Here is a 17,660-nt window from a genome sequence, read left to right as displayed (position 1 = left end):
TCATTTGTTCAACAAATCTTTATTGAGTGTCTACCATATGCCAGGCATTATGCTGAATGCTAGAGACACAGGTTAGAGTGAAGCAGAGTCCCTGACCTCATTGTGTATACATCCTAGAAGAAAGCACAGAAAATGAACAAGCAAACAGAAAATGATATAATTTCAGTTAGTGATAAGAGATGGGAAGAAAAACATAGCAGAATTATGTGATAGAGAATGCCTTGTCAGGGAAGAATGCCTGTATATGGAATCGATGGAATTTTACTGTGCAATCAAAAAAGATCTCTCTGAGAAGATGATATTTGTAGTGAGATAAGGAGGCAACCATACAGATCTGGGGAGGGAACATACCAGGCTCACAAAGCTGCAACTACAAAGACCTCAGCAAGTTTGAGGAAGGAAAAGAAAGTCCATGTGGCTGGAGCTTAGTGAGGGGAAAGAGAACACGGTAGACAACATGTTTAGAGAAATAAGCAGGGACTAGATTGATCAGAGGCTTGAAGGCCAATGATAAAGGTCTTAGATTTTGTTCTAAGTGCAATGGGAAGCCATTGAGGGGTTAGAGCAAAGGAGTATCATGGTTTAGATTAAAAGAACATACTGAGGAGAATAAGGAGAATGGATTGAGGTACACAGAGCAAGGACATGGAACTCTATTAGGAAGCTATTGCTGTAGAGATCCAGGCAAGAAAGAAGGTATGGTAGCTTGAACTAGGGAGGAGCTGAAGTAGAGCATCTGATCTGGCAAAGGCTTAGTGTCCAGTCTTTTCAACATAGAATGTATAAAGCCATAGAGTTCAGATGAAGGAGAGAAGGGCTGGTCAGGGACAGCAGAGGACTGGACAGGTAGAAATCTATACCTCTCTGGCCTTCCTTTCAACCAGGGCTTGATCAAGGTCTGGGACATCCTGGACAGGCTGATAATGTTGCATTCCTTTAAAGAGAGTATCTTTACATTTTTGTTCACCATTTAGAGGTGAAAGAGAGCCTTGCCTTTTGGATAATATAGGAGGTAATGATAGTTAGCCTCTTTTCTGTTGTTACAAGAAATTCAGCTCTGACCCCAAACTTACAAAGTGGCTAGTCAAATAAAACCCAATGTCACAGGCCCTATACAGCTTAGGAAGTAGTTTAGCAATTTTAAACCCTTAATTAATTAATTAATTAATTAATTTTATAAGCTAATCAATTTTATTTTTTTATTTTTCAAATTTTTATTTAACTTCTAGGTAGCTAACATATAGTGTAATATTGTTTTCAGGAGCAGAATTTAGTGATTCATCACTTACATATAGCATCCAGTGCTCAACACAAATGTCCTCCTTAATGCCCATCACCCATTTAACCCACTCCCCCACCCACTTTCCTCCATCAACCCTCAGTTTGTTCTCTATCATCAAGAGTCTCTTATGGTTTGTTTTCCTCTCTCTCTCTCTTTTTCCCTTCCCATATGTTCATCTGTTTTGTTTCTTAAATTCCACATATGAATGAAATCATATGGTATTTGTCTTTCTCTGACTAACTGATTTTGCTTAGCATAATACACTCTAGCTCCATTCATGCCATTGCAAATGACAAGATTTCATTCTTTTTGGATGGCTGAGTAATATTCCATTGTATATATTTACCGCATTTCCTTTATCCATTCATCAGTTGATGAACATTTGGTTTCTCTCCATAGTTTGGCTATTGTTGATAATGCTGCTATAAACATCGGGGTGCATGTACCCCTTTGAATCTGTATTTTTGTATCTTTTGGTAAATACCTAGTAGTGCAATTGCTGGATCATAGAGTAGTTTATTTTTCACTTTTTGAGGAACCTCCACACTGTTTCTCAGAGTGGCTACGCCAGATTGCATTCCCACCAACAGTGCAAGAGGGCTTCCCTTTCTCTGCATCCTCACCTACACCTATTGTTTCTTGTGTTGTTAATTTTAGCCATTCTAACAGGTGTGAAGTGCTCTCTCAATGTGGTTTTGATTTGTATTTCCCTGATGATGAGTAATATTGAGCATCTTTTTATGCATCTGTTAGCCATCTGGATATCTTCTTTGGAAAAGTGTCTATTCATGTCTTCTGCTCATTTCTTAACTGGATTATTTGTTTTTTGGGTGTTGAGTCTGATAAGTTCTTTATAGATTTTGGATACTAATCCTTTAACAGATATGTCACTTGCAAATATCTTCTCTCATTCTCTAGGCTGCCTTTTAGCTTTGTTGATTGATTCCTTTGCTGTGCAGAAGCCTTTATCTTGATGAAGTCCCAAAAGTTCATTTTTGCTATCGTTTCCCTTGCCTCTAGTGACGTGTCTAGTAAGAAGTTGCTCCAGCCAAGGTCAAAGAGGTTGCTGCCTGTGTTCTCCTCTAGGATTTCGATAGTTTCCTGTCTCGCATTTAGGTCTTTCATCCATTTTGAATTTATTTTTGTGTTGAAACCCTTAATTTAAGGGAAGTACACCTTGTGGTGGGGGAGGGAGGTCTCACTCCCATCTCTTGTGTTTTCCATATTGTTTCTTCCAATAACATGCCGTATTGCCAGAAAGAATTCTGGAAAACAGTTTTTGCATCTGGTTACATTTCTAGTGTTTACAATCATCCTTTTAGATTCTCTTTCCTCCCCTCAAATGGAAAACCCTTTAATTCAATTTTACCTTTAGCCATGGTACCCCCCACCCCCCTACACTCATCTCTCTTATATATTGGAATTGGACCCAAGGTTGAATATTACTTAAAAGGGTTTCAATGCCAAAAATCATTGGGAAATCGTTAATCTAATTTAGTCTAATCACACCTGAAAGCTAAGAAAATTGAAGCTGAGAAAATTGAGGCTTGGAGACAGAAAGTGACTTCCCCAAGATTGTACATGGAGTTAGTGTCTAAGCTAGAGAATCTCCTCTGTGCTAGATATTCTTCCTGCTAACATACAGACGTTTGAATAAGCTCCCTTCAAAACAAACAAACAAACAAACAGACAAACACACCACTATTGGAGTATGGCCCAGATTTATTTTGAGAAGAGTATAGGAATTTCACAAATAACCACCTCCTCTTCTGAGGTAATAATCCCAAGCTCCTAGGCATAATTCATCATGGTACTAACAGAGCTAAAGGAAGCAAAGTCCAGGGAAGAATTCTATAGTAAGGCCCCTCCTTATAAGTAGACACACAGAAAACACAGGGCTTGAAAGCTGGGTGCTACTTTCTCCAGGGAAAAATATGGCTCTCTTTTGTTCCCTGAAGGGACTAAGGTTGGCTAGAAACCCATACACTGCCTTGGACTTGGGATTGTCCCAGGGACAGAGATAATCACTGGGGATTTGGTAACCCAGGGTCACAACTGAGTAGAGTTGCAGTGCTTTCAGCGGTGTGTTGGTAAACGATTAACACTTGGCTCTGGGTGGGAGGGAGAAGCCTGGAGTTTAGTGTTTACCAATTGTGTGCTGCAAATTCTCCCACAGTGGTCAATTTCATGCTGCCAAGGTAATGTCACTGAATGCAAGTGGGGAAAAGTTGTGCAAAGTTAGCTCTTGAGAGCCTGTGCTACTGACTCCAGCATACCACTCAGCACTTTCCTCAATTCCATCTCTGCTTCTGGCTTCTACTACAAACCACTGAGAACTGACAGCTGGAGCTGTAGGCTCAATTGTCACAGCCTCTTCTGCAGTCACAAGAGAGCATGTGGAGAGCTGGGCCTCCCTCCTTACAAGTAGGCAGCAGCCTCTACTTTTTCTGAGGTGGGTCTGGCTGAACCCTCTTGACATATCCCCAGTGTCTCCATCCATGCCTAGGGTTCTGACATTTATAAATAAATTTTTCCTTCTCTTCCTAGAGTCCTCTAAGAAAGCAGGATTTCTTAGATTTTGAGTGGTAAGTCTCTAGCACTTTGGCAGGAGCATATTTGCCAGAATGGAGAGAGATGCTGAACTTGAAGGGTGTAGAGAGGAACCAAAGAGCTAAAAAGGTCATGGGAAAGTTCCAGAGATGGTCTGGAATCAGTGTTCTCATTCCTCACAGTATGCTGATTTAATGAGGCCTCCAACTGAGTAGGGGAGGAGGCTACTTAAATTCTTCTTACCCTAAAGTCCTCAGGTAAAGCCCATGGTTAAAAGACTTTCCCTGTCCTAAGGGAAGGCATTTTTGATTGCCTTGGAAAAAGGAGGCTATAGGACAGTTCTGAAAGATTCCATAACACCTATACCAGAGACCAAATAAATTCCAGATGACATTAAATGTAAAAAAGCAAAACCTTCAAATGTTTACAAGAAAACATAGGACATAGGGGAGAAAAGGATTTCTTAAATAAATAAGATTCAAAAAGTACTTAAGGAAAAAGAAAAGAGATACATTCTACCACATTAAAATTAACTTACGTTCTTCAAAGGACCCATTAAAAAAAGATAGACTTCTAATTGGGAAAAGATATTTGTGACATAGTAAACTATCAAAGGATTCATACAGAAAATAACCTCTGCAAAGCTATATCACAAATGCAAACAAATAGTTAAAAGAGAAATGGGCAAATTACATGAACAAGCAATTCATAGAAGAGGAAACAAATGACCAACAGTCATACTCAATCTCATTAATAGTCAATATTGTATGCTGTCTATTGTATTCCAACTAGATTGGCCAATATTTTAAAAAATGTGACTACCAAGTGTTGCATAAGGTGTGGAGTAGTGAGGGGTGCCTGGGTGGCTCAGTGAGTTGAACCTCAGACTCTTGACTTCAGCTCAGGTCATGATCCCAGGGTTGTGGGATCAAGCCCTGTGTTGGGCTCTGCACTGAGTGTGGAACCTGCTTAAGATTCTCTCTCTCTCTCTCTCTCTGTCTCTCTCTCTCTCTCTCTCTCTCTCTCTCTGTCTCTCTCTCTCCCTGTTTCCCTCTCCCCTACTTGTGCTCTCTTTCTTAAATAAAAGTGGACTAATGAGACATAAAAACTGCTGATTGGTGGAGAAATTGGTGCAATTGCTTTAGTGAACAATCTGATGCTATCTTGAAACTTAAAGATAAACACAATTATAGTTCAGCAACTTCACTTTAAGTATACCCTCTAGAACAGGCTTTTTTTTCAACTTTGGTATTAATAACATTTGGGGCCGGATGATTTTTATTTTTGTTCAGAGCTGTACTGTGCATTTTAGGCTGTTTATTGGCATTCTTAACTCCTATCCACTAGCCAGTATCAGCTTTCTGTCTTATACCCATTCCCCTGGTTGTGACAACAACAAAAAAAGGTATCCAGAGATTGACAAATGTCACCTAAGGGGCAAACTTGCCCTGATTGAGAATTACCACTCTAGAGAAATTGTTGTATGCTTGTAGCAGGAAATATGCAAAAAATGTTCATGGTGGAATTATTGTCAACAACAACAATGAAATTATTCAGTGAAATGAATATCTGGAGATTATTATTAATCAACAATAGAATGGATAAATAATTGTGGTACATCCACACAATGGAATACTGTATAGTAGTGAAGATGAGTGGACTACAACTTTGGAAATCATTAAAATATAATTTGGGGTAAAAAAAATCAAACTGCAGAAGAATAAAAACTGATGATTCCATTTGCATAGCACTTAAAAACAAGTGAAACAATAACAAAAAAATGCAATGTCCAAGGATATATACATATACAGTAAAGCTCTGAAGAGAAACAAAGGGAATGAGAGAAAAAGCAAAATTGAAGATAGTAGATTATTCTCAGCAGGGAAAGAGAGAGGCATCATGAGAGAGGGCACACAAGTAACTTCTGTTTCTTAAATTAGGGGTAGATTATGGATGTTTATCATATTTTAAGCATTGCTAATTGTGTGTATTGCATATATTCTTTTATAGGTAGCAATAAGTGCACAAGAACAAACTGAAAAAAGAAGAAATCATGGGATATTTTTAGAAGGAGAGACCTACTGTGCCAGAATATCTAGCTGAACCAGCCAGGAGAACCAACCAGGTAGGGGAACCAGCCACAGCTTTCAGAACACAAAGCATGCGGATGCTTGTCTTCTGTCCACTCACCACTGCTGGATTGATTTGTGTCAAGGCTTCCATGATCTGAAAACTTACTCCTTGTCACTTAGCTGAATGACTTTGACCAGGTCCTCTTCCTTCTGTCAGCTTTAGTTTCCCCAAAGAGAAAAAAAAAGTGAGGACTGGATTGCAAATCAGAGTTCGTGAGTACCTATATATCTTATTCCATTCTGTGCCCATGGAAAACATGAATAATCACAACACTCATTTTAAGTTAGGAAGAGACCTCCCAATTGCTTTCAATATAACTGTCATCAATTGGCCACATGTAGCAATAGAGAGGAAATCTCTACTTTTAATATTTTATTTTGAAAGTTCCTTCATTGTTTGTCATTCTCTGCATCCCTTCCCTCCCATTCCATATTTAGTCACCCTAATTAGTTTGGGAGCTCTTTAAAGGATGGGACTATGTCTCATTTCCCTGGTACTCCCCTATACCTTGTGTTTAGTGGACACTAGAGTTTCAGTAAAAACTGGATGGCTGGAAGGCATCGTTCTTCCATCTTTTGCACCATTCATATCCCAGATCAAGAAAGAAGCAGATCATTTAGAGCCCAGTAAACGGATTCTGGCTGTTGATGAACTAAATCCACTCAACATACTAGGTCACATTCAAAAGGACCAGCATGTACTTTCTGCTGGAGATTTGTGAAAAAGACAAAGGAAGTTGGAGAAGCCATGTGCAGGAATAGGAGAAAAGATGGGTTCAAAACTGAGCTGAGAGGTTGTGGTATGAGTGGGGCTAATATTAAAGGGGGGAAAAGATAATAGAAATGGCCTCAGGCTGAGTAAGTAAAATTCTCTGTTGACTTTGCCAATTCATATAATCTCTTGGAGCTGCACTTCATCTGTTAACTCTACCAAACAAAGGAGATGGTTTCCTTAATTCTCTGATTCCAATTTGATTGAAATTGAAGTGGTGAGCCAGAGAGCCAAAAACCCAGGAGGATATTTTACAACCAAACACTGCACGCCCTCCAGTGGTAGAAGACCAATAACTCAGTGAAAACGGAGACCTGAATTTTTGCTTAAAATTGATTTTGGAAGTATTACATAAGGCTTTTCTTTTGGTCTCAACTGGATACTTAGGATTCTATACAGATTTTTCAAAAATGCTATAATGCTGTGGAAGAGTGTTATTGTAATGTTATCAATAACCAGAATATCATAACTGAAATTAATCATAAAAATAATTTATCCAAGTTTTCATTACACCTAAGAAATTAAGTTCAAGAGGTAAAGGGACAGGTCTGTATCGTGGCCTCTATCTTCTGACTCCCCGTTCAGTGCTTGTACAACTCTACTTCTTGTGTTCCCTATAGCAGTAGTTTTTGAACATTTGTCATGGGCATGACACTGTGTTGGGCATTATTGGGGATAATGATAACAGTGTTCAATTACTGAGCCTTACTCTTTGCGGAGCACTATTCTAAGTGCGTCCCATTTATTTCTTATTAATTCTCACAACAACCTTATGAGATCATATAATTATCCTTATTGTGTAGATGAGGAAACTGAGGCTCAAAGGATATTAAGGTGTTACTAAAAGAAGTAAATGATACGTCTCTGCCCTCAAGCCATTTACAGCCTAGGTGGAAAGACAAGCTTGCTTATCTGTGCTGGAAGGAAAGATACATCTATAATTAGCTGTGGCTAATTTGTCTAGGACACAGAGTTTTGCAGCTAGGACACTAAGGCCTGAGACAGGAGGTGGGTTTTCTCAGTGGATTTCTTTGTAATGTTGATGGATGGGACTCACATTGGCACTTAAGCTCAAGGGTGACCAACAGGTGTCAGCTCACATAATTATTCCTGTGGAGTAGCATCTGCCCTGCATAGTGCTATATCCCGTGGTTGTATCTCAACTCAGGAGGAATATATGTCCGAACAACTAGTGATCTCTGCTATGGATAAGGGATGAGGGCAGTTGATGTGATGTCACATAATTGCCATAATTGCTCCAAATGAGCTAAATTCTACAAAGCTTACACGTTCTACAGTATTGTCTGCAGTCACAGAAGCAAGGGCATCACTTGGGAGCTTTATAGAAATGCAGAAACTCAGGCCCCATTCCAGACCTATTGAAAGAGAATCTTCATCGTAATCAAAGCCTGAGGTAACTTGTATGCTGCTATAAAGCTTGTTTACACAAACATTTGTAAATGTGGCATTTCAGGTGACAGGGCCTGCATTCTGCTGCATTGATTCCATGACGTTATGTGTTTCTTTTCTCCCCTTTTAAAAATTGTATTTTCAAATGATCATACAGTAAAATGGACTTATTTTTGCTGTACAGTCCTATGAACTTTAACACATGTACAGATTTATGAACTACCATCACAGGATGCAATACCATTCAATCATCATAAAAAACTTTCTCATGCTGTTTCTCTACAGGCACACTCTGCCCCTAATCCTGAATCCCTGGTGATCACTGATGTATTCTCTGTCATCTTCTAGATGGTTCCCAATTTATGATGCTTTGATTTAGAATTTTTAACCTTATGATATGAGAAAGCAACACATTCAGTGGAAACTGTACTTTGAATTTTGAATTTGGAACTTTTGCTGGGCTAGTGGTATGGGGTACGATCCTCTCTGGTGATGCTGGGCTGGGCCGTGAGCCTCAGCAACTGGTCAGCCACGTGACCATCAATTTACTTACAACCATCCAGTACCCATACAACTTTTCTGTTTTTCACTTTAAGTATAGTATTCAATAAATTACCTGAGATATTCCACACTTTATTATAAAATAGGCTTTGTACCAGATGACCGCGCCCAACTACAGGCTAACTTAAGTGTTCCGAACATGTTAAAGTTAGACTAGTCGAAGCTATGATGTTTGGTAGGGTAGGTGCATTAAAGTGCATTGTTCAACTTACAATGGGTTTATCAGGAAGTAACCCCATCCTGAGTCAAGGAAGGTCTGTAGTTTGTGTTTTTGGGAATGTCACATAAATGGAACCATACTGTGTGTCACTTTTGAGACTGGTTTCTTTCATTCGGTGTGCCTTTCATAATTGGGTTTTAGTAGCTTTTTTTTCTTTCTTTGTTTCCCAGCTGTAAAGACAATATTAAATTCTGTGAGTCCATAGAAAAGGCGATTTCTCATGTAAATGTTAAGATTCTCAATTACTCTAGGAATATATAAATATATTCATGTCTATGCTCTTTCAAGTGTGATACTGTGTACTGAGCTTACTTCCTAGACACTCAATCTGATGTCTTGAGTTAAATTATCACTTGGTGTGTGCTCTACTTCATGTAATGCATACTCATATTCCCTTTATGAGGCTAACATTTCCTTCATTTTTCTTTTTAAAATAATATTTTTAAAGAATGGTATTCCTTAACTGTCTTTGTAAATCACGTTTTGGATGGAACTCTTAAGTATCTATCTGCCCCATCCCACCAGACATTACAAAAGGGAACAAAATCAAACAATATGTTTTAAAAACCATGTTTTGAAACAAAGTATGTTTTGAAACAAAGGGCTCTAAAGGCTTCTCCTTATAAGGAGAAACACAACAATGACAACAACGGTGAAACTTTTGAAACTCTTCCCTAGAATGGAATCTTCTCCATCATACTCATGCTTCGTGCTGGCAAATGAGTCTCCCATCCATCCTTTGTTAGAAATCACCAGCCCTGGAAGAAGTCAGGCCAGGTGTTGTTACTATCTTTGTGCGGATAAAGAAGGTGAAGAAGACTGGACAGGCAGGGGAGTAGTCCAAGGTTACACAGCTGGCTGGGCTGGAGCCAGAATCAGAATCCAGAACTTTGGGTTCTTCTATGCTCATGAGGCATCTGGTATTGCAGGCTTTTGTTCTATTAGGTACTCACAAAAACCTCGTTAGATCAATTACGTGCCCCAAACAGGAGCAATCTCTTCTCTTATGACAGTGAAAGTTTTTTGTTTATGGTAATCTTCTAAAACTTCATGAATATTTTGATAGTGATTCTATTCCATCATGTTTTGTTAGATTCTAGCCACACAGAGCAATCTGGTTTGAGGATGTAATTCCTTTGCAGTTACAATCACACAAGTAGACACTTCTATTTCCAGAGAGTAAAACTAGGAAGACCAAAGTCATTTTCTAGTTCAATTCTCCTGCTTCCCATTTTAGAGCTTCCAAGGACAGAGCCTTATGAAGCAAAATTTCTTAGAAAATGAGATAGCCTTCTTTTCTCCCTTAGAACTGCCTCTTGACACCTTTCTGATCAGGTTTATTGGGACACCTTAAAATCCAGGAAATGAATATTTCAGTGGAAGTGGCTATAATTTTAGCTCACATCTTCAGGGACACTTTGTATGGCATTTAATCTGAAATGTGCTGTACATCTGTAATTTGGGAGCCAGTTTTTTTTCTGAGTCACAGAAACCAAAGCTGAGGGCCTCTTTGAACTTGATTAGTGAGTACCAGAATGGAAGCAGCCAATGATTAGCCCTCATGCCTATATCTTGCTTTCTATTCTCTCAGCCACCTTTCTACCCATCCTCACAGCATTCTCTGCTATACCTCTAATTAACAGTGCCCAGATGCAATGGGGCACTCCTGCAGGATAACCTGTCACCATGTCATGCTGCAGAAGCCTATCCAGTGTGAGCAGCAGCTCAGAATTCCTTAATTAACAAGGCTGATGTGGGGTTGTAAACACAGCTGTGGGCTGCTGGCTCCACAGACCTGCCTGTGTACAGCAAGTAAGGCAATGTCAGGTGGTAACATGGCTTCATTGTCCTGGGCCTCCTTAACTGAACTTGACAGAATATCCTTGGCAGGGGAGCCAACAGCAACATACCAGTCTCTCCAGAGGTACCCAGAGGCAGGGCTCTTTTTGCTTGGAGTTTCTATCCTTAGAGACAATCTAATGATGAAAGAGAGTCTTGGAGAAGAGGGGGGAAAGAGCAACAGCTTATTTACAAAAGGGAATATTTTCCAGTCATTAAGCTTTTATTTTTAGTGAATCCCCCAAGAGGGGACTTCGATACTGACCTCTTCTTCCCAGCTCTGTTAGTAGTGATTACTTACCTTTCACCCCAAACTGGGCTATGACAACTTTCTCTGTGGAAGAGACACCCTCGTCCCTTTAGCAGACAAAGTTGTTTGACATATGAGAACGACAGCACCTTATTCTCCAGAGAGCCAGAGTGTACAAAATACTTCCATACCTGCCTTTTCAGAAGAACCCATTTAAGCCTCACCAGTCCCAGTTTACCGATGAAGAAACTGAGGTTTGGAGAAGTTAAGCAACTTGCACAAGGTTGTGTAAGAAGCCAGTGACTGGGCTAAAACTAGAATGGAATCTTTAGTCTCCACACTCTGTGCCCTTTCCACTGCCTCCTAGAAGCCCTGCCAGATCTTCTGAGAGAGGCAGCAACTCATAATGAAGTCTGACTGTTGGCCTGAGGGGTTGGAATCCCTCAGCCTGCCTCGGGAACCCAGGCCCAGCCTTGATGGCCAGCACTTCCTGTGTCAGTGTTCGGACCAACACTCAGAGCTCACGGACTGTGCGTTCCAGTAACAGAAAAGGGAAAAACATGTGAGGCAGCTTGTTTGTAATTAAAAAAGAGAAGAAAACAGGAAAATAAGTGAACTCACAAGCAGGCCAAAGATGAGTTCCTTCCTGATGAGTTCCTTCTTGCTCCTGGCAGAGAGTTTTCCGTTTATGAGGCCCGCGAGATGTCCATTGCTGCTAGAATTTCTAATACTGGGTTCTTTAACAATTCAACCTGACCACCAGTCCATGTACTGGTCAAGCAGCACACAGACACACACACAATTGTCCTTTGCAAACAACAGATGCACTATTCTAATATGTATCATTATACTAATTATATATATGGTAATATAAATGGTTCTTCTGATCAGGTCTGTTGGGACATTATAGGGCTCCCAAACTGTAATATGTGCAGCCACGGTTTGCAAAGCACAGCGGTAGAGGTTAAAGGGTATCAGAAATGACTAAACCAGGCTCCTTGCTTTTGACTTGCTTCCAGTCTTGTGGGAAAGTCTGAACTGTTGCAAACAACGTTTTGAAATACGAGGCAGAATGAAGTAAGAGCTATAACTGAATGAAACATTAAGTGCTATATGAGCCGGAGGAGGGAGAACTTTTTCCAATAGGATAATGGAAGACTTCAGGTAGAGAAGGGATTTGTGGTCGGCTTTGAAGGACAGTAGGATTGAGACAGAAAAAAGGCAGGAAAGGCATTCTGGGCTCAGGGCTCAGGGGAGCATAGGCTGGGAAGTCCACAAAGTTCTGTTTCACCAGAGGATGAGTATAAGGTGAAGGACCTGTGAACGGCTAGAAGCAGAGGAAAGGGACCAGGCATAAAAAAGGGTTATAAATTGAGGTGGGATTTTTAATTTTTTTTACGTTTTTATTTTTATTTTTTTATTTTTGAGAGAAAGAGCAAGGTGGGGAGGGGCAGAGAGAGAAGGGAGAGAGAGAATCCCAAGCAGGCTCCGCACTGTCCGCGCAGAGCCCAATGTGGGGCTTGAACTCAAGAACCGTGAGATCGTGACCTGAGCTGAAACCAATAGTCAGATGCTTAACTGACTGAGCTGCCCAGGTGCCCTGCGGTGGGATGTTTAATGGTTTTATGTCCAGGGGCCTGGAAAAATTTAGATCTGCTCTACCAGTCATTCCTCCTCCCAATCGATTTTCCAGTGGAAATAGAGTCAAGGAGGAATTACAGCGAAATGGGAATCTAATTAGCCCTGAAAGTACCCAATAATCCTCCATGTGGAGTTTTGGGGAAAGCGCTGACTTTAGCTTGAAGCCTAAGTTGGGCTTTAAGTTTCAAAGAGTTGAGTCTGAATCCTTCTGACCAGCTCTATTATATAGAATGACAAGGGCCAGCATGCTTAGGCATGCATATGGAGATACAGTCTCCCAACCACACGGAGAAGGTAATGGGTTTGTACCTTAAACATACAGTAATCTGATCCCACAGAAAATGTGACATGAAAAATGACCTAGAATTTTGATCAGTCAGATTAGTAACTCTTCCTCTCTTGAAAGGTGAGGGAAGTAGCTAGAAAGGGGTGACAGAGGTTTTCATGGTATGAGGAGAGGGGCGGGAACAATCCTTCTTCTACAGGCGGGGAAGTGGATGAAGCTCCATGAACCAGGAGGACACAGGTTCTGGTTGGCAGAGCAAAATGGGAGGGCTCTGGTCCTAGCAAACAGTCAGGAACTGGTAAAATTGATGGAGTGCATGAGCCAGAAAAAAGGTGATGGTTAGAGGACCAAGGGATTGATAGGAAATGAGGAGCAGGGCAAGACAAGTAGGAGAAGGCACAAATGATATTAACAACAAAGCACATGGAAACAGTGTTGGCCAAATGCTCTGTTAGCATTTTGAGATCAAGTCCCTGGTGAACTCAAGCAATGATGACTACAAATAGTCAACTTGGTAGTAATGGAGTGGGGGGGTTTGGAGAGACCTTGTCTATGTCAGTGGGAGGTAGAGACTTCAGCCCCTCACAAGGGGCTTCAGCTCTCTCACAAGAGCTCATCTGCCATATCACATACTCGTGTGTTGCATTAAATGCTGTTTTTCCCAAAGAGGGATTTCCATGCTTTGCAGTGTTTGGAAACTATTGGCATGGCAACAAATATTGGATTGGAATTAATTCAGCAAACAAGGGTTTTCGTCCCAATTCTGCTATTTCAGCTTGATGGCTTTGAACAATAATAAAAACTATAATAATGACCGGATGGTCACTAACTGAGAGTGGGCTAAGCTGTGGGTTAGGGACTGTATGTCGTAAGTACCTTACATGTTCTCCTTCACTGAATCCTCACAATAATTCTGTGCCATAGGAATATTATTCCAATTTCACAGTTGAGGAAAGTGAGATGCAGAAAGGTAACTTGCTCAAAGAGATACATAGCTGGTGCCAAACCCAGGCCTCAAACCCAGGTCTGTCTGATATCAAGGACAATGATCTTACAGGACTCATGCTACCACTCTGTATGTCTTTCACTCCCACCTATAACAGGTAAATGAGGTTCCCTGTCTATCCCCACAGAGTATGGCCAAGGATCAAATGGATGAATCTGGGTGAAGAAAACAAAGTGAACTATAGGTGCTTTATTTTATTTATTAAAAATATTTTTTAATGTTTATTTTTGAGAGAAAGAGACAGAGTGCGAGTGGGGGAGGGGCAGAGAGAGAGGGAAACACAAAACTGAAGCAGGCTCCAGGCTCCAAGCTGTCAGCACGGAGCCTAACGCGGGGCTTGAACTCACAGGCCTTGAGTTCATGACCTCAGCTGAAGTTGGACACTTGACCAACTGAGCCATGCAGGTGTCCCAAAAGTGCTTTAAAAGGAAGTAGTACCCTATTCAAAGTCTGGTGCCTTTAAATATTTATTGAATGAATACATCTTAATTGGGAATGAAATTTCTCTGTATCTCTATCCACCTATTAAAAAATTTCTTTTTTGGTCCTAATTGTGTGAACAAGAGGTATTTCCTAAGCCACAGGAAAACTATCTTTTAGAAAATCTTTTAGTGGAAGAGCTTCCTCCCCAAGTTTGATTGGTTTTAGAGGATCAGAAAATGATTGACCTGAGGCTGCTCTTCATGAAAGGAGTCACAAAAGAGCTGTGTCTCATTGAGCATAATGTATGCTAAGCATTATTGTTATCTCAAATCCTCACATGTGGACATTATTATTTTCGTTTTATAGGTGAGGGAACTCAGCCTTCATGAGGTTGAGAGATTCACCCAAATTTATCCAGCTCAAAGGGCAATCATGAAGCCTGAAAATATTGGATACCTTGGAATAGAAATACAGCTTTGGAGCCACAGCTTGAAAATGACTTTCACTCCCTACAAAAAAAAAAAAAAAGAAAAAGAAAAAGAAAAAGAAAATGGGTACCACTGCCTATTAGAAAAGCATTTCCCAAAAGTGTGGATGAATATGAATAGTTTTAGCAGCCCTGTGACCCTGAAGAGTGAGGGCTGGTTACTCCCTGGAGCCCGGGTATCGTCTCCAGCTTGTCTCAGTAGCCCATGGCACTCACACCCTCCTGGCGAGGATCTTGTTTTCCTCCCCAACACAGGCGGGCTGGAGCTTTTCTGATAGTGTTTAACTTCAGCAAGTCTGCACGCGCCTCTGATCTAGTGTTGAAACAAAGCACCAGTGAGGGAGGCCTAGTTTAGAATGAGTCAGTCTGATGCCCTGTTTCTTGTTAAGCACTATTCCCCCCTCCGGGTATGTACTTTTCCCCACCCGTCAAACTCGGTCAACACAAGTCTGGGCTTTCCTCTCCCCACGAAGGCAAACATTGACAAGAGCAGGAAGGGAAAAAAAGTCCATGGCTGGAATTAAAACTCTGTGCTTTTAGGAGGAGGATCAAGAGCCCTTCACCTTGCCAAACATTATTTGAATTTTGTAGAACAAACACTGGAGTTTAAGTTACATCCTCGAATTCAATATTTGGCATAGGATAGTAATCGTTGGTGATTTCTCCCACTTGGTGTAGCGGTTAATTGCTTTGAGATAAAGTGACAGACCCTATCAGAGGATTTTAAGCATTCATTTGCTTTGCATCACCCTTTTTTAACTAGTGAAGAAACGGATTAATTTCTTCACCCAGGACTTTATAGCTACACGAAGAGTCGGCTGTGTCAAACTGAGGGGCTCCTATTTTGTGTTAGAGTGCCTTTGCAACTACGTTAGACCTAACCATTTTTGTTGGTATCAGTAGCCACTGAAATAAAGCTATGTGTCTTGGGTCAGCTTGCAAACACATTCTTAAACATCGATCTGCTAGGAACTAATAGTTTTTACTGTTGCTAAATATTCTGCTTCATTTCACCACCACTTCTAATGCTTTGGATAGTCCTCTGGAGTCTGCTTGGGTTTGTATCTGGGCTGTGCCACATACTCGCTCTATTATCTTAGGAAATTGTATTGACCACTCTGCATCTCAATTTCCCTCTCCATAAAATGAGGCTACTAGTAACACCCACCTAACAGAGTTATTGACAGAGTCAGGTGAGACTATACATATACTGAGGTCAGAACAGTTGCCGGGCACATAGTAAAAGCCCAATAAATATCAGGTGTCACTATTTCATGAGGGCTTAGGAAATTTAAGGTTTGGTTAGGTCACTAACCAGCCTCTTACTCTCTGTGCCTCAGTTTACCCATCTGTGAGATAAAATTCTTGTTGCTTTGCCATTCCAAATTGAACGAATTTACTTACATGCTGAGCAATATAGACACTTACTCATTTGCTAATTTATTCACTGATGAATATTCATGTAGGGCCAACTATGGCAGGTAAAGTGAGTAAGACAAAGGAGTTCCCTGTTTTCAAGGAGTTTTTAGCCTGTGGAGGACACAAAAAATTATACAAGCAGTCACAATAAGGATGATAATTACTAGGAGAGTTGCATATGGGCTGCTGGGGGTGTGTACAGCAGGGGTAACTCAATAGTTTGAGGGTGGAAGGGGTTAAGGAAGACTTCTTAGAAATGATAATAAGCTAAAACCCAGGGGAGGAATAGGAGTTAACCAGGCAAAGAGAGAAAGAGTGTTCTAGAGAGTGAGAGCAGGACACGTGAATGCCCAGAGATCAGAGACAGCAAGAGAATAAAGTGTCTCTACTGTATCTCATCTACTTGGAGACCCGTTGATTTTAAGATAAGCCCTTATTTTATATACTCCCAAGAACAAGAAAAACCTACCAGTTAAATATGGCATAAGGTTTTCTTATAACTTAGGGTTTAAATACTATTTGAAAGAGACTTTTAAAAAAATTCTTAGGACCCTTCTACTCTGCCATCTTCACAGGCTCTGCATTTTTAAAATTCTTAACTGGACATATATTTTATCAAATAGCACTCTATCAAATAGAGCAAAATAATATATATGTAAAATAATTTACTTTCAGCCTTCCTAAAACTTTTAGAGTCAGATTCTTTTGAAAGGTATTTTTTTTAATGTTTATTTATTTTTGAGAGAGAGAGATACAGAGTGTGAATGGGGAGGGGCAAAGAGAGAGGGAGACACAGAATCTGAAACAGGCTCCAGGCTCTGAGCTGTCAGCATAGTGCCCAACGCGGGTGGGCACCAACCACAATTTCATGACCTGAGCTGAAGTTGGACGCTTAATCCACTGAGCCACCCAGGCGTCCCTTGAAAGGTATTTTTAAATCAGATGTATTGATGTGAAGCATTTCCACACAATAAGGTCAAGACAATTGGTGATGCAGCATTTCTTAAAAGAATTCATGGAAGAACTGAGAGGCACTGGGGGTGGGGTCTTAGGTTGGGATTGCATATCTGGAAGTAGCCTACTTCTGAGTCTCCTTGGGTAATGTTGCTAAATGCTTCAGATTCACCACCTCCCCCACAATCTCCTCGTAACACTTGGTACCTAGGAGTTAAAAGGGTGGTCCACTGTTGCTTCTGGGATTTTCTTCCAAACGAACACAAGTTCAGATGGTTTTGAAGCTGGTACTTTTCATGTTTGTGCATGCAAGGCCAGAACCATTAGTTAACAACTGTTGCCTGTTCTACAATGATTTTCAGATATATCCCAATCTCGGGGGGCTGCTGTGATGTGAAATGTGCATCTCCAAGGATTATGAAATATGG

The sequence above is a fragment of the Neofelis nebulosa genome, chromosome 10, assembly GCF_028018385.1.
Source record: "Neofelis nebulosa isolate mNeoNeb1 chromosome 10, mNeoNeb1.pri, whole genome shotgun sequence".
Taxonomy (NCBI): domain Eukaryota; kingdom Metazoa; phylum Chordata; class Mammalia; order Carnivora; family Felidae; genus Neofelis; species Neofelis nebulosa.
Note: the sequence above shows the minus strand (reverse complement) of the source record.